The 18,363-nt window shown below is 39.5% G+C and overlaps 1 protein-coding gene and 1 long non-coding RNA gene across 6 annotated transcripts in view; one reads left to right on the top strand and one right to left on the bottom strand.

Annotated features, from left to right (window-relative positions):
* Nucleotides 1-11,932, bottom strand: part of LIN54 (lin-54 DREAM MuvB core complex component) — a 68,435-nt gene extending 56,503 nt beyond the window's left edge. For 2 of the 5 annotated variants that reach the window (XM_042936033.1, XM_042936036.1), the window contains exon 1: nt 9,456-9,755. The gene's annotated coding sequence lies outside the window, so the exon portion shown is untranslated. Of the gene's footprint in view, nt 1-9,455; nt 9,756-11,785 lie in introns of those variants that run through there. The other 3 variants (XM_042936035.1, XM_042936032.1, XM_042936037.1) reach the window with 3 other exon arrangements.
* On the top strand, nt 11,195-16,474 carry LOC122218090. The gene is made up of 4 exons (XR_006201852.1): nt 11,195-11,459; nt 12,497-12,684; nt 16,310-16,369; nt 16,444-16,474. It is a non-coding gene; the product is annotated as an uncharacterized LOC122218090 (long non-coding RNA).
* The last annotated feature ends 1,889 nt before the right edge of the window (nt 16,475-18,363 follow it).

Here is an 18,363-nt window from a genome sequence, read left to right as displayed (position 1 = left end):
TATGTATTTGTGACATAAAGGAACCATGCAGTACGACTGAAATTTATCTTCATTCCTTCACTTACCACAAGTTCTGTTCCTTTTTATTGTTGAGGAATATTCTATCATATGAATCTACCACAATTTGTTTATCCATTCACCTGTGAATGGACATCTGTAGTGTTTCCAGTTTGGGATTCTTATAAATAACACTGCTAGTTTGTTATGGATATATATTTTCATATTTTTTGAATAAAGACAAAGAAGTAGACTTGCTGGGTCATAAGGTAAATTTATTTTTAACTTTCCATGAAACTGCCAAACTATTTCCCAACTTGGCTGTACCACTGTATACACCCACCAGCAATGTGCAAGAGTTCCAGCGGCTCCACATCCTCGCTAACAACTGGTATTATCAGTCTTTTTAATTTTAGCCATTCTAATGGGTGTGAAGTGATATCTCATTGTGGTTTTCGCTTGCAATGCCCAAATGACTAATAACAATGAGCATCTTTTTATATATGCAGTGTATTGTACATCTTCTTTTGAAAAGTGCCTGTTAAAATCTTTTGCCTTTAAAAAAATATACTGGCTTTTTTTGTCTTCTTATTGAGTTGGATAAGCTCTTTATATATACTATAAAATCATCAGTCACAATAACCTGTAGCTCAAAGGAATGACTAGCATTTTGAGACTTCAAAGTACTAACATTTCTCTACATGCAGCTCTTTCTGATCAGGAGAATCCCCTCAGATATTTATGGGAACTTAAAGTAGACATGTAAAAACATCGACACCAATTATGTCTTTAGCAATGGGAGTCACAATAGTACATAACAACAAAGGGCCCAACCCATCATGTCACATCAGCTTCCCTTACCTACTGCAAACGGTGCCCAAGGCCCATCAGTTGCATCTGCACATTCTATTCCCCACAGAATAAGGCAGGATGATGACTTGGGTGCCAGTATCCACCAGAGCCATGAAGTTTTGACTCCCTGCTCTGAATCTCCACCAGTATATTTAGACATGTGGGTATGGCCTTTGGTCCCCGCTTAAGGACAGGGAGATCTTTGCCCAACCTCTATTCATCCCTCTCCTTAAAGCACCTGAAGTCAAGGTGTAGGAGGAGGGTACAAGTCAAGTCACAGAAGGAGATATGGGTTCGCAATGAATTTACTTTCAGTTTCAAGTACCCACAGTTCCAACTCAACTAAACAAACTTCTAATTCACCCAAAATTCTATATCCTCTGACACCAATATCTCAGCTTTCAGGATCCTTAACTCAGTGACTACAGCCACACTGCCTTTCAGCTGGGGCTATGGAGTTGAGTGTACAACAATCAAAGCACCATTTGGACTCTCCGTTCAGACCCTAACTATCCATTAAGAGACAGAACACTGGAATACTTATTCCCCCTGCCCCTGCCACCCTTGCCCACCACTTGGGTGACAGCATTCACTACCAGATGCCAGAATCTTTTCATATCCCCTAACCTAGTCGACATGGCTCTCATCCTTCCTCTTTCATAAAGCTATGTCTCTGCCAGCACTCCACTTTCATGGCCCAAACTGCCAAGAGCTGTGAGCAATCTGAGATTTCAGACCCTCTTTGTAAGCTAAGTTTCCTGTTACCATTTCACAGATACTGGCAGACCACACAGTAGTCCTAGGTAGAGACACAGGACTTATTACAGTATAGTAGGAACATGAGAGAATCATGTTTGTATCACAACTGAGAACCCTGAGCTCAGAGAACCTGATTCATTTGTAATGGGCTGAAGCACACCTGCCCTTTTGTCCACAAGAAGATATTATCTTTATTATACTGCACAAAAAGCAAATCTGCCCTTGGCTACAGCACGAGTCACTATTTCTATCATTCAAGGCTGTTTGCTATACAAACATCCTAGAAATGATCATTTAAAAGGGCAGTTGCTGCCTCAGTTGCAGAGGTGCAGGAATGCAAAGAGCAATGGAAAACTGTCTCCCAACAGTATATCTCTCTACTTACTTATCTTAGTAATGTTTTATATTTCAAATGTACATGTCTTGCACATAAATTCATCCCTAAGCATTTCATGTTATTTGATGGATTGCAATTGGTTTTTCCATTTTCCAATTGTTGCTAGTATATACAACGATTTTTTTTTCATATTGTTCATGTAGCCTACAACCCAGGTAAACTCACTTATTAACTTTAGTTTTTTGATGTAGATTCTTTAGGATTTTCTACAAACACAATCCATGCTGTTTGAGAATAATGTCTGTATTTCTTCCTTTCCAGTCAGTGTGTCTTTTATTTCGTTTCCTTGCCTTACTACACTGAGTAGGACCGCCAGTAAAATGTTTAATAAAAGTGGTAAGAGCAGACATCTTTGCCTTATTACCAATCTCATTTGTTAGATGTGGGTTTTTCACAAATTCCCTTTATCAGGTTCAGGAAGCATATTTATATTCCAGTTTGTGGAGTTTGGTTGGTTTCTTTTTTTTCCCCAATCATAAATGGATATTTCTGTCATATGCTTTTTCTGCAAATATTGAGATAATCACACAGCTTTTCTCTTTTAGCCTTGAATTATATTGACTTTTTTATTATTAAGCCAATTTTGCATTCCCGAAATAAGCCCTATCCCTAGTCATGGTGTATTATACTTTGTATATATCCCTGAATTCTATTTCCTAATATTTTGTCTGCATTCATGAGGGACACTGGTATGTAGTTCTTTTTCTTAGAGTGGCTGTCAGGGATAATGCTAGCCTAATAAAATGTGTTGGGGCATATTCTTTCCTCTTCAATTTTCAGGAAAAGTCAGCATAGAATTGTTACCATTTCTTCCTGAAGTGTTTGTTAGAACTCAACAGTGAGTCCATCTAGACATAAATCTTTCTTGTTTTTTAAGTATAAATTCAATTTCTTTGGTAGATATAGGGTTATTCAGGTTACTCAGTGACCTTTGCTATTTGGTAGTTTGTGTCCTTCAAGGAATTTATTTCCTCTAGGTTGTCAAATTTGTTAGCATTAAATTATACATAATATTCTTTCATCTTAATGTCTGTAGAAATGTCAACTCTTCATTCCTCATTTTGGTAATTTCTGTGTTTTTTTCTTTCTTTCTTTTTTTCCTTCATTAGTCTGGCTGAAGATGTATCAATTTTATTGATCTTTTCAAAGAACCATTTTGGCTTCACTGACTTTCTCAATTCTTTGTCCATTTATTATTTAATTGACTGTTACCTTTATCTCCTTCCTTCTACTTGCTTTATGTTTAATTTGTTCTTTTAGAAGCTTAAGATGGAAGCAAAGATCAGGGTTCAGTAAACTATAGTCCACAGACCAAATCAGGCCCATAGTCTGTTTACTGCTCTCCAGCTAAGAATGGTTTTTATATTTTTAAATAGCTGGGGGGAAAAGTATATATAAATTATATAAAACAGATTTACATGGCCTCCAAAGCCTAAAATATTTCCTATCTGGCTCTTCCCAGAAAAAAGTATGTCTAAAATTCTTAGTTTCACAGATTAAACCTTTCTTCTTTCCTAAATTAACACTTAATATTAAAAATTTGCCCCAAACCTCTAGCTGCATTCAGTATGTTTTTATTATTATTAACTTCAAATATTTTCTAATATTCCTTGAGATTTTATCTTTGAACCACAGAAAAATAAAGACATGCTATTTAACTCCCAAATATTTGAGGATTTTCTATCTTATTACTGATTTCTAATTTACTATTTATTGCCAAAGAATGTGATACTCTTTCCATTATTTCAAATTAGAGACTTATTTTATGGCTCAGTATATGGTCTATCTTAGTGAACACTGCATGTGCACCTGAAAAGAACATGTATTCTACAGTTGCTGAGGGCAGTGTTCTACAAATGTCAATTATATCAAGTTGGTTGATAGTGTTGTTCATATCTTCTATTTTGTCACTTTTTCTTCTTCTATCAATTAGTGAGAAAGACTGTTAAAATCCCTAGATATGATTGTGGATTTTTCTTTTTCTCCTTGTCTGTGCATCTTTGCTTCATATATTTTGAAGCTTGCTATTCAGAATGTCTTTTTATTTGTCCTGTTAAAAAAGACTAGGAATTACAGGATTAGAGTCTCCCTTGAACTAGGAGTAAAGTTCAAACTTCTAACAAGAAAAGGTCTGCTTGACTTGGCCAGTCTCTATGCAGTACAGGGCCTTGCAGAATTCTGGAGCCAGCACACCTCAAAGCCACTGAGCAGACTATGATAAATGCTTTATAGTTAGACATCTATATCTGTTTCAATCAGGGTCACATGCAAGGCATGGTGGCCTGTGCTAAAAGAAACTCTGAAAAGGAGCTGCGGGCATGGCAGGAAAGGGTTTGGCCATGTAGCTACATGAATCATCACTCTAATTTTATCCCTTAGGAATGGAAGATATGTACTAGCACATGCAACCTCATCACCACTGTGTTGAGGACCACTCCAAGAAAAGAGAGGGTTTTCACAAGCCAAGAGAACTGAGGAGCTTTACTTCACCTCATCTGTACAAAGGGTTACACGTCAAGGTAGAGTAGGAAAGAAGACAGAACATACAATGTATTCCTCATGCCTCCAATATTTTTTTTTGCTCATAAAACAAAGTTCTAAAAGCAAGGTACAATTCTGGAAGCCATACATTGAGTTCTTCCTTCTCCCAGTTGAACGTGGTTGAATGGTTTAAGTCTAATGAGAGTTAAAAATTCCTGATTTCAGAAAACCTAATGATTTCTAATATGTCCAATTATATTACATTTTAAGTTCTACCTAAAAAGCACCCTCACTCTCATCTCCACTGTCCTAGGCACTCTGTCACGTTACCCTGGTATTTCGATCATAGCATTTACCACTAGAAAGTATCTGTTTATAGTCTGATTCTTCCTCCCCTACTTCTTTAGAATGCAAGCTCCATGAGGACTGGGACTTGTCTGTCTTCATCACTGGATCCCATATCTCCAATGCCTAGAACAGAGCTGCCACATAATAACTTCTCAATACAAACTTGAAGAATGAATCATTTAATCATGGAGAAGAGGTATCATCTAAAATTCTAGCATTATTTACATTGGGGTCTGAAAGATAACTTTGGTTTGTCTATTTGAGTAAGACAGGTTCATATAATGCTCTAAGACTTCACAACACTTCAAATAAAATAACAAGTTCACAAGGCACAAACTGAGAAATTCCTTTTCAAATAAGTTTTTAAATACTCAGAATTAACTTTTAACTAATACCCTCTGCAATTATATTCATCTTAAAATTGATAAGGTTCTCTTAATTTTTAACCATTTTAAAATTTTTATCAGTCATTTAATTAACAAATACTTATTGCTTCCCAACTTTGTAAGGGCATTATGGATAATTAACCAAAGATCTTGCCCTGACAAAGCTTAGAAATCAATAGTATGGCATGATCACATCGCTTCTCGGCCTTTTGGCTAAGATCAAGTGTAGAATGGCATGATCACAGTTGTACTCTAGGAGGATTAACTTCATCTCAGTATTTTAGTGGACTGGAGGCAGAGAGACCAGTTAGAAGGCTATTACAGTAATTAGTTCGAGACAGAGATTTATGGAGGGTTTGACTTAGGATAGTGAATGATTACAATAAATAAATATAAAATAAAAAATAACGTAAGACAGAAATGGCAAATGCTCTATGCTTTTACATCTTTTAAGAGTTTCTCACGGAAGGGAACCTGGGTGGGTGGCTCAGTTGGTTGAGCATCTGACTCTTGATTTCAGCTCAGGTCATCATCCCAGGGTTTTGGAACTGAGCCCTGTGTCAAGCTCAGTGCTAAGCATGGAGCCTGCTTCGGATTCTCCCTCTCTCTCTCTCTCTCTCTCTCTCTTTCTGTCCCTCTCCCCCACTCATGCACTCTAATAAAAAGTTTCTCATGGAATATTATCAGTGCTGAAACACTGTTACTTTCTTAATTATAGGTGAAGGACAACCTGGGTGAACAAATGTTTTCATCCTTGCATATAACATTATGAAGTGGTGACCTATCGTCATATTACAGGTGAATAATTTGTCAGATTAGACAAAAATATCTGAGCAATAAGAGCTATACTTTTGTACCTAAATCTTACCACCAGCACTAACTGGTTAACTATAACATCTGGATTTTAGCCCGGATTTCTAAAATCAAACACTGACAGCTCAAAAAACTAAGTACATAACTACATTTCTCAAACTAAACTGGGAAGACTAGACTATTCCTGAGGAATATTTGAAAAGTCTATATTTTCATTTTGATAATATGTTTTAAATAGTGTACTCTGGATCATCTGAATAACCACCTCAGACTCACAATCAATGGTACTAGAATTAGGGTAGTCTAAAAAAAAAATGCACAGAAGGGTCTTACAAGGTAAATGATATATTTATGCTAAGTAAAAGCCAAACCATCTGTGATTTAAGGAGGAAAGCTTTACAGCATTCAAACAGAGAAAAGTGGTATATCACAGGATATACAGTATATAGAAAACTGCACACCTTGCCAAGGCGGGCAATAGTATATTCACTATGCAAAGAAAGAGTTTGTTTCAGCAAAACAACATCATCCAGGGGCGCCTGGGTGGCTCAGTCAGTTAAGCGACTGACTTTGGCTCAGGTCATGATCTCATGGCTTGTGAGTTCGAGCCCTGCGTCAGGCTCTGTGCTGACAGCTCAGAGCCTGGAGCCTGCTTCAGATTCTGTGTCTCCCCCTCTCTCTGCACCTCCCCTGCTCGTGCGTGCTCTGTCTCTCAAAAAATAAATGTTAAAAAAAAAAATCATCCATTACCCTAAATTTAATTTGTTTTACTGGCTTTGTAGTTTTGTTTCTATTTCATTTATAAATCTACTTGCATTTTACACTTACTAAAAGCAATAAACATAAAGAATTTATGCTTATATACATCTAAAAATTAAATATTTTAATAAAACTATTTAGGCCAATACTAAGGACCTATACACTTTCTTCCCTTTAAAGAAGAACTACGTAGATGTATATTATTCATGCTTAAGACTAACATGGTGGATAAAACATGGGGATTCAAATCAGAAAGATTCATTTTCGAATGTTGGCTCTCCTAGTTGTTTAACATGTAACCCCAAGCAGTAATCTCTCTAAGCCTCCATTTACTTGCAGGGTTACTATGATTTAGATGGAGCAAGAGGAAAAGAATTTTCATTTGAGTTAATAGTGTACCACATTCGATATTCTACCAAACAGCAAGGCTTAAGATCTTATCATCTTTGATGTCTCTTCATACAACTATTAATCTGTAATATACATGCATATTATACCTTTATTATATCTCCTTCCCACTGCAACCAAGAATTGCTAAATCTTTGAAGTTTGGAACCTACTATGGTATCTTTACCTCCATCTCCTTTAACCTCCAACACATTCTACAGAAAAGTTACAGAACGTATCTCTCTCGAGTGCATCTCTGGGGCTGTCACTCTCCTATTTAAAAATGTTCTGTAACTGTCAGCGTGCCTGGCAGGCTCATTTGGAGGAGCATATGACTCTTGATCTGAGGGTCATGAGTTCAAGCCCCATGTGGGGTATAGAGATTACTTAAATAAAACTTTAAAAAAATTAAATTTTCTGTAACTCTCAAGGTCTTCTGCATTAAAGCTCTACCTAATCCATCCTTCCAACTTTATCTCCCATGGATTCCTAAACTGAAAGTTTCCTGAGACGATGATACTGAGGTATCCTCTATTCCTAGCACAGTATATGACATATAAAAGATATCCAATAGTAACACTTGAAATAAGCAATGAAAATCTATAATGCTCCTCTTCCCAAAAAAAAAAGACACTAGGCTATCTCCAGTAGCATAACTCTTCATCTCTTTCTAGCATACTTCTAACTAGTAATAGACAAATTGTTCTAACTGTAACAAGGTGAAAACTGGCCTTTAAAGACAATCACAAAGAATCAAAAAAGACAATGGTCCTCTGTGATTAAAAGAAAAGCCAATGAAAAAGCATTTTAATCTCCCTCTTTATTTTAATTACTTTTTAAATTCTGAGTTTTGCTACTAACTTAGCAGCTAACTGACATGTACCAAATAATTGCAACATAAAAGCTGTAAGAAAAAAACAGAACCAAATCCCAACTGGATAACACAAGAACATCAAATGATTAACAAAAAAATTCATTCACTAAAGCTTCTGAGTACCTCCACAGTTATTTCCTCTAAAATTTTTTTGGTCCCTTATTCTTCTAATGAGTGAAAGCCAAATAAATGGCTACGCTACATACACACATGCACACAAAATATTTCTCCTCTGAACGAAACACATGATGTATGATATTGTATGTCATTCTATGACATCATCTCTCTGTAGGACACTTGGATAAGGAAAATTACTGCTAATCATAAACATTACCAGTGGGCATTTCTTAAATACTCACTTCTCTGTTCAGGCTCATATATTCAACGTCACTGAACCCAACCTTCCACTACAAAAGCTGGGAAAACTAGAGGGCCCAAATTAATGTATAAAAATTTGATTCAAATGTAACTTTTCAGTAACACTACTGGTGTATGGAAGCAGAAACACTCCTGAGGGATCTGTAGCACAATCTAAAACATACCTGGATCTTTAGGTAACCAAACAAAATTAAACTTTGGCCATCATAAAGTCAATCACTCCAATGCTCCAGCTCTTTAAACAAAGAGCTAACAAGTCCAGTGTTCAGAAAAAAGCAGAGGTCTCTATTCATCTCTACCAACTTAATGTCCAGCCATCACAACTTCCTTAACAACAAAGGTAAAACTTGTGAGTCAAAATAGAACTCCCACAGCTGTATTTCCCTTGGATTATAAAATCTACATATTGCAAAATATTCCATAACTTTAGTCTCCAAATTCATGAAATGGAGGGGGGGGGGGCAGGGAAAAACATGGATATAAAATATGACTGACAGTTTCTCAATTGTTATTTGCCAAACGGCAGGGGCAAAGGGGTCACTCTATGGATGACAGAGCCATAAAAGAAAAAGACAACATTTTTAATTGTAACAAAACTGGTCCATGTTTAAAAAATGTGAGCATCCACACCCCAACAAGTTACAGACTACGATCTAAGACACAGAGCTTAAATGCAGAATAAAATGCCTATGCTCTGCCTCCCTAAAGAAACATAGACCCCTATAAAACTGAACATCACCATACCAACACCCGCCACAGTGGATGTTTTAAATATTAAGTAAGGAAATCATGATAAGTGCTAGTGGTTCCTCTAGGCCTCAGCAGCAGCCTTAGGTATAAGAGCAAACTCGAGCCCTCTTAACACTCATAGAATAATGTTGATGTCATTACGAGGCTACTGATTCTTTGCACTCTGGACTAGTCATTCCTTGATCCACAACGCAATTCCTCCCTTACCCACCACCCCGCTAAATAATAGAGATCTCAGTGCAGAGAAGCCCTCGGATACCCCCTTCCCCTCTACCTCCAGCGGCTGCCGCTTTCTCCTCCCTCCGGCTCCGAGGTGGGGGCTCCAGAAGGTCCCGGGCAATTCCGAGCCCGGGCGGTGCTTGTTTTGCCTGTGCACGGTAGCTCCGGCCAGCCGCTTCCTTTCCCAGTCTGCCCGAACTCGAGCGCTACAGGGGACCCGGGGGCCAAGGAGGGAGCCCGGGTGGCGACGCCGCCGCCGCCGCCGCCTCTGGTATGTCAGGGGCCGGGATTGTATTTCGAAAGATCCGCCATTTTCACCTCGTCATCACCATCACAGCTCAGCAGCTTCCCCGACAGCCCGAGCCCGGGCCGCCGCCGCCGCCGCCGCCGCCAGTAACCTCCCCCTTCCTCCTCCTCCCCTCCTCAGCCCTCCCCTCCGGAGAGGCGCACACCCACATATCCGGGGAAACCTCCCGCCCGCCCCGCCAACCTTCAAATGCACAGGGAGATACAAGCGCACACACAGCCCACGCCGAGACCTTTCACCCCACAGCGAAAAATGGTGCTTCTGCGGGCCCGGCAGCTACGCGAAAGGAAGTCGCTCTACCTGCTGAGTCCCAAGTCCGGCATATTTTTGTTTTGAAGAGCAAAAGCCACACGGAAGGCGGCATAAGGACAATGAAGAATCCACAAACACTTTCATTTTCAGTAAAGCAACTTGAGACAGATGAAGCAATGCGTTTTATTCACTGTGCTCATTTCAGATACTAAAAACATGATTAAGACCTTTAATGTCATTCACCGACTGACTGACGTTTTCCTCCACTTCAGCACTACTTTGACAGAGCGATCCATTTCCATATGCATGTCTTATCTCCCCGTCACATCTGTAAATTACAGGCACTGATCCTCCTGCTGATAATGTGGTCAAGACGACTAATTTTAAAAATAAAGTTTCAACTATTTCTCTCTTCACTTAATTTCATCCGATCATTTCTGTCCGTGAACATTGACTTCCAATTTGTCATTGGTTTAAGGCGTCAAAGCCCAAGTAGGTTTAAAATATATCGATCCTAATCATGAATGAACAATTTCTAAAATACAAGAAATACACCTCTAAACAAAAATTATTTGCCAAATATTAAGATCTAAGTCACTAAATTTAAAAAAAATCTGCCGCAGATATATTTGTTCAATACAGAGAAAATAAACAGCTTACTTTAGAACAAGACCCCAGAGTTACCCATCTTTCCCACCAGCTACTCTTATTATGCGGATTAATAACTAAAAAAGAACGTAAGCAGTTTTTAATCATCCTAGAAATAACACAAAACCATAAGCTGCAAGGCTTGTGACAAGACCAGAATTAAAAAGCAAAAACAAAAAACTAAATTGGTTACCTTTTTTATTTTCAGAAAGATTTGCTAATCGCCCATTCAAAAGCTGAATTCTAAACCTACTACTGAACTACAGTATATACTCTGAAAGATCTACCTGAAATGAGCAAACTGAATTTCAAGGTTGAGAACAGGGTCAGTCTACTGTCTTTTTTAAAAGTTAGTCTAAGTAAGGGGGAAGTTGAAAAAACCATTTCATTTCCTTATCTTTCTTGAATGACAACTCCAAATAAAAGCCAGTAGATTCAGGCTTTAGACTAGTGCTATCTACCACCCAGCCCAATCGCTCTTTACCTATGCAGCCTGCTAGACTAGGATGAGAGTCTCAAGTGTTCCCAGTTTCTTCGTCTTTAAACTTTATTCCCACCCCCACCCCCCGCAAGCCCCGTCCATCCGCACTGTGCTTGGTGTTTACCGTTGCTTGGCCAAGCTAAGTCCCGGCCCGCTCCCTTTCCCCGTGCACCTCGGGGACATTATGACATTTAGATGGTGGGCTTCGCGAGGAAAACGGACACACACGAATAAGAGATCATGCAAAGGGGCGCAGGAAGAACGGGGCGGCGGGCAGCAAGGAAAGGAGAGGCTGGGACAAAATGACACAGCAGCAAAACCGGTTCCCAGAAACCCAGGGCTGACATAGTCTGCTACTCTGGCCACGCAAGGTGCGTGTCAACAGCCGCCGGAACTCTTCCTCCAGACTGCCGGGAAGGGCGGGCGGCCGCCCCTGCGCCGGCCTTGCCGGGTGACAGCCGCCCTCCGGGGTGCAGGCGGGAAGAGGCCGAGCCGGGAGGGGTCTCCCGCCCCTTGAGGCCCGGGGATGAAGCGCGGCAGCCCCGGGCGCCAGGTTCCCGCTCTCCGCCAAGACCCACCAGCCCAGGCTCCCAGAAGGGGCGGTCCGGCGCCCTCCGCCCGCTCCACCACCCGCAGTGGGGGCCGGCGCCCCCTTCCCGCCCGCCCAGATGTCCCCACCCCCAGAGCTGACACTTACCAAAGCCGGCGGCGCCGCCGCCTGCTCCTCGAGCCGCGCTCCCTAGGCTCCCAGCAGCCGCGGCGGCGGCGGCGCCTCCGAGACACAGACCCGGGTTTGTTCAAAATCACGCGCCCAGCGCCATTCCACCGCCGCATCCCATAATACGCCGGGCCCTCCCCGCCCGCGCGCCCCTCTCTGCCCGCCCCTCTACTCTACCGGCCCCGCCTCCCCGGCTGGCTTCCTTCGCCCCGCCCCTTCCGCGGCGCCTTGCCCCTCCCCTTGGCAACGCGAGCCTCGCGTCATTCCGCAAGGCGCGGGAGTACGCTCCAGCTCCACGTGACTCCTAGCGGGCGTTCCGTCAAAGCTTTCGCAGGGAAAGTTCCATCTGGCAGAGCTGGGAGGGGGAGAGCCGGGTTGCGCCTGCAGTTGAGAGACTGCCGCATCTTCTAGCTTTCCATGTTAGGAAGTCAGTGCTGTAGGTGTGATTTCCAGCAAACTGTCACTGTTTAATGTGCTTCGGTGATCAGTATTCATAAATGTCATCTCTCGTTTTTAGGCATTAATTTTGCAGGGATCGCTAAAAAGTCCCTGGGAGACCACTCAGAGTTAAACTTACTTTGAAAGGGATTTTTGCAATGTGTAGCTAAGACTAACACAATCAAAATTACTGCATTTAGTCACCTTTCACTTCTTTTATTTTTCCCATTGTCCTTTATTAAAAAATAAAAGGCAGCCAAATGTGGAGCCAGATAAACAGTTAATAACTGTTGTGCGAGACAAGAACTACACAGATGAAACAAACAATACAAAACAGGGTAATGTTAAATGGTGTAGTACAGTCCATAATTGCTAATGGAGCACGGAAGACATACACAAATCAACGTGAGAGACTATGACCAGGAAACAAAATGGACGAGGTGAGATTTATGTTGTTCCAATTGCTTTGGAATTAAGCAGTCCTGGTTTTAAATTCTGGCACCTCATACGTTAGTGTATAGCAATTTATCAAGTTCCGTTACCTATCTACAAAATAAAAATAACAAAGCTTCCCAGGATTTTGAGGGTTAAGAAAGAGAGAGGTGTCAAGCAGCTACACAGTTCCCACCTCAAATGTTAGTTCAGTTCAGCAGAAATCAACACCACCCTTTATCTACCATGGCAAACTCAATGGCAAGGCAAGTGGCATGAAATTAGCGAAAGCTTGGAAGCCAGAATGTTTGTGGCCTGTGCAAGGAAAGGGAGAAAATTGAATGGTAAACAGTCTTTGTTGGGGATCAGTAGATGGTGAGTCCAGTTTATGAGGACCCTTGGGAGCTAGCCTGAGAAAACATTCTCAAACTTAAGTGACTGGTGGTACTATGTACGACAATTGTAGAAGGAAGAAGGAAGTTGAGACGGAGTACCCAAACCTGGCTGGATTCTAGGGAAATATGCCAAAAAAGAGAGAAAATTTCTCAGTTTATTTCACAAGGCTAGCATAACCCTAATATCAAAACCCAAAACAAACAGTACCCAAAGGGAGGAAGTTCTGTTCTCACCATGACTTTGTTGCAGACAGTTGAGTATTAAAGTATCAGAAACAGTGGTGTGATACTAAAAAGAATTCATAACATGGCAAAATATGGTTTATTCCAAGAATGGTGGTTTAACACTAGAAAATCTACTCAGACAATTTATTAAAGGAGAAAAGCCAAATGATATTCTTTAGGGATGCATTGTATAACATTCGACAGCCATTTCTGAATTTTAAAAATTCATAGTAAATTAGAAATAAAAGAACATTTCTTTAAGTGGATCGAGATAATCATCAGAAAATAGTAACATCATACCTTAGTGTGAAATGGGGGAAGCTTAGTGTGAAATGGGGGAAGTCAGGGACCAGACGAGGATGCAGGGCTACAGCAGCTATTATGTAATGTTTTCTAGGGTGTCCTAGCTAAATGCAACTAAATAAGAAAAAAGAAAATAGACGTTTGAATACTGGAAAGAAGAGACTAAGTGGTCCTTATTAAAAACAATCACAGGGGGGCCTGGGTGGTTCAGTTGGTCAAGCATCAGACTCTTGATTTCATCTCAGGTCATGTTCTCATGGTTCGTGAGACCCAGCCCCTCATCAGGCTCTGTGCTGACGGTGCGCAGCCTGCTTGGGACGCTCTCTTCCTCTCTCAGCCCCTCCCCCACTCTCTCTCCCTCTCTCTCAAAATAAATACATAAACATTTTTTTAAAAAATCACGAAGAGCTCAGTGTTGGGGTTAATTGCTTAGCATCTGGAGCCAGACTGCCTGGGCCCAAATTCTGGCCCTGCTACTTAGTAGCTGCAAGATCTCCAGCAAGTTACTTTTCACGCATGTCTCAGTTTCCTTATCTGTAAATTGGAAATAATGTAGACATCCTATGGTGGTTGTAAAGAATACTGAGGAACTATGCATGAAACACTTCCAACAGTGCCTGGAATGTAGTAAATACTCAATGACTGAAAACTATTAATAATCAAAGCTACAGTACAACCTAATATATAATCTAATATTTTTACTTTTTCAGAGAAAGCATTTTAGCTCCTAAGAGTGATTGCTATTCAAACATTTCTATTTCAAAAAGGAATCTTTGCTTTATATTTGCATGATGGCTTTTACAGATGAACTAAAAACATTTATTCAGCAAATATTTATTGATCATCTACTGGATCCCAAGCACCGTGAAAGGCATGGGGAACAAAGTGGTAAATAAGATGGAGCTCTGTCCAATAGAACTTTCCTCAATGGTGGAACTGTTCTATATCCACACTATCTAATACAGTACTCACTAGCTACATGTGGCTATCAGACCACTGAAGTGTGGCTCTACTGTAGCTAATTATTTATTTAATTATACTTAATTTAAATTTAAATGGCTATGTGTGGCTGATGACTATATATTGGACAGCACAGTTCTAGAGGAAATGACAGACAATAAACAGGTAGAAAAATTAGAGATTTTTAAATGAATAAGGGAGTTTTTTTTTTCCCCCTCAGATACCTTCTGAGGAAAATATCAATACAGGGAATGAAAACAGTGATATAGGGGTGCCTGGCTGGCTCAATCAGTAGAGCATGTTACTCTTAATCTCAGAGTCATGAGTTCAAACCCCATGTTGGGCATGGAGCCCAGTAAAAATTAAAAAAAAAATTTTTTTTAATTAAAATAAAAGACAAGAAAGTGGTACCAAAGAAGTATGAGTTGGGTAGCATTATCAAGACAAAATGAATGTGTTACTGGGTACCTATCATGTGCCAGGTATACTAGGTACAAAGTATATATTAGTTAATAAAATTTTCTGAAAATAGATTAGTTTCCAAAAGATTCTTCAGAGGCTATTATGTACCAGGTATACTGCTAGGTACAAACTATACACTATTAATAAAATTTTCTTAAAATAGCTTAGTTTCCACAAGTTTACCCAGAGGTTCATGAGTCCATTTGTCATAAGTCCAGATGTCTCTATACAAGCAACCAATTTATACCTTTATATAAGTGTAATTATCACCTTGTTTCTTTTCATTATCATATAACTCTTTTAAAACAGATCCGTAATCCCTTATCAACAGTTTCAAAATCCAAAAATTTTTTAATTGTTTAAATTTATTTATTTTTGAGAGAGGGAGAGAGTCAGATAGAGTGGGAGAGAGAGAGAGAGAGAGAGAGAGAGAGAGAGAGAGAGAGAATCCCAAGCAGGCTCCACACTGTCAACATGGAGCCCAGTGCAGGGCTCAAACTCATGAACTGTGAGATTATGACCTGAACCGAAACCAAGAATCAGACACTTAACTGACTGAACTACCCAGGTGCCCCTCAACATCCAAAATTTTTGAAAACTATTTTATAAGCTTATGACAAACTCAGGAGAAAAACCTGCCCAATATGACATAAAGTATTAGTATTCTACACCATTTAGTGTAAGTATACATATATGCCAGTGCAGAAATATGAATGTGTTTGATTATGGGGTCTCATTATGGCCAAAGGGGTTGAAAGGAACTTTTCTGGAATGATGGGATGTTTTTGACCTTGGCTGTGGTGGTTGCATGAGGGTATACAACTGCCTAAACTCACTGAGTATTCTTAAAATGGATACAATTTATTATATGTCAATTATACCCCTTAAAGTTGGTTTTAAAAGAAAAAGTTTTTAAAATTATGTATACATGTTCTTAAGTCCAAAATGTCCTCAGTTCCAAAATACGTTGATACTCAGTGATTTCTAATAAGGGAATATAGATCAGTATCACTTTGAACACACCCTAAGTTTTTTCACATATGATGCATGAAGTGATTGATAATGTCAAACCACCTAAAAGTTAAAAATGAACCAATAAAATCATCTGTTGGTGGTAGGCAGTGTTCAATTACTTTTCCTCTGGCAACAAGATTTATTTGCCTCTATAATAGTTATTTTTTTATATAATTAAAAGGATAGAAGTAGAGGATTCTCTGTAATGCTCTGATCTTTAATATTGATAACAATGTCCCCCAAGTTATCTGTCGTTTCACTTTCTGATTTTCAGTTACCTGAAGTCAACTTGGGTCTAGAAATAGACATCTTCCTTCTGACATGTCATCAGAAGGTCAGTAGCAGCCTAACCCTAATGCTAAATCACAATGCCTACGTCACTCACCTCACTTTTATCTTATTGTGTAGGCATTTTATCATCTCACATCATCACAAGTAGGTGAGTACAGTACAATATTTTGAGACTACATTCATATACTTTTATATATGTATTACAGTATATTGCTATCATTTTTCTATTTTATTATTAGCTATTGTTAATCTCTTACTGTGACTATAAACTAAACTTTATCATAGGTATGTATGTACAAGAAAAAGCATAGTATATGTAGGGTATAGTACTATCTACAGTTTCAGGCATCTACCAGGAGGCTTAGAACATACCCCTGCAGATATGCCAGCACTTGTCTTGCTAGGGGTGTAACCATCCCTAGTGTTACGAGTGGGCTTTACCCTTGAAGGAAGTATTTCCAGTGTTAGTCATCCTGAGAAAAGGCACATCTCAAGACAGGATATAGGAACTTGAAAGAAGGGCTCACACAGACAGCAAAGTGCTACCAGTCTCTTGGCCTTGCTCATTTGGATCTGGACCCAGAGTTTAATGTGTTTGAAGAAATGTGCTCATCTTCCACCTAATAGAGGAAGAAAAATTTTGCCATTAGAGAGACTAGAAACTTTTTCTTTTTTTTAAATATTTATTTTTGAAAGAGAGACAGAGAGAGACAGAGTGCGAGCAGGGGAGGGACCGAGAGAGAGGGAGACACAGAATCCGAAGCAGCTCTAGGCTCTGAGCTGTCAGCACAGAGCTTTACACGGGCTTGAAATCACAGACCACAAGATCATAACCTGAGCCAAAGTCAGACACTTAACCTACTGAGCCACCCAAGTGCCCCCAGATTTGTTTTTTAATTGGAGATGGGGCTTGGGAGACAAGAGATACCAAGTGTTGGTAAGGATGTGGAGAAAAAAGGAACCCTCATGCACTGTTGATGGGAATGCAAATTGGTACAGCCACTGTGGAAAACAGTACAGGGATTCCTCAAAAAATTAAAAATAGAATTACCATATGATCTAGTAATTCCACTACTGGGTATTTTCCAAAAGAAAACAAAAACACTAATTCAAAAAGATAAACGCACCTCTATGTTTATTGCAGCATTACTTACAATAGTCAACATATGGAAGCCGCCCAGGTGTTCACTGATAGATGAGAGGATAAAGAAGATGTGGGAGATATATATATATATGCAATAGAATATTACTCAGCCATAAAAAAGAATGAGATCTTGCCATTTGCAACAACATGGATGGACCTAGAGGGTATAATGCTAAGTGAAAGAAGTCAGAGAAAAACAAATAGCATATGACTTCACTCTTATGTGGAATTTAAGAAAGAAAAATAAAGAAAATATAGATAAACAGAACAGACTCTTAAACACAGAGAACAACCTAGTGGTTGCTAGAGGGGAGAGGTGGGTGAGGGGGATGTGTGAAATAGATAATGGGGATTAAGAGCACACTCACTGTGATGAGTGATGAGTAATATGTAGAACTGTGAATCACTGTATTATATACCTGAAAGTAATATAATGCCATGTTAATTATACTTCAATTAAAAATATAATGAGATAAATTTTCAAAAAAAAAAAAGGTAAGAAAATGGACTTGCTGGGTCATTCTGACAAAGAGGAGCGTTGAGGAAGCAGAATTGTTGCACTGAAACTTCTCTTCCTTTGAAGCTGATATAGCACTAGCTTTTGAAACTGCTGGAGAAGACCAAAGACATCTTAAACCATAAATAAATATATAAATACATAAATGAAAGCCCTCAAGAAGACTAAATTCAATACACAGACAAGACTATTGAACAAAAACCATTTTATTCCCTTTTTAAATTGAGGTTTCACATTCAATAAAATGCATAGATCTTAAGTGTACAGTGTGATAAACTTTGATAAATCCATACCATACCACCCACATAACCCATACCTCTATAAACATATAGAATATTTCCACCACCTCCTGCTACTTCCCCAGTAAATCACCATT

This window comes from Panthera leo, chromosome B1, assembly GCF_018350215.1.
Source record: "Panthera leo isolate Ple1 chromosome B1, P.leo_Ple1_pat1.1, whole genome shotgun sequence".
NCBI lineage: Eukaryota > Metazoa > Chordata > Mammalia > Carnivora > Felidae > Panthera > Panthera leo.
The sequence above is the reverse complement of the archived record's forward strand: the minus strand, read 5'-3'. Positions and strand labels throughout refer to the sequence as shown.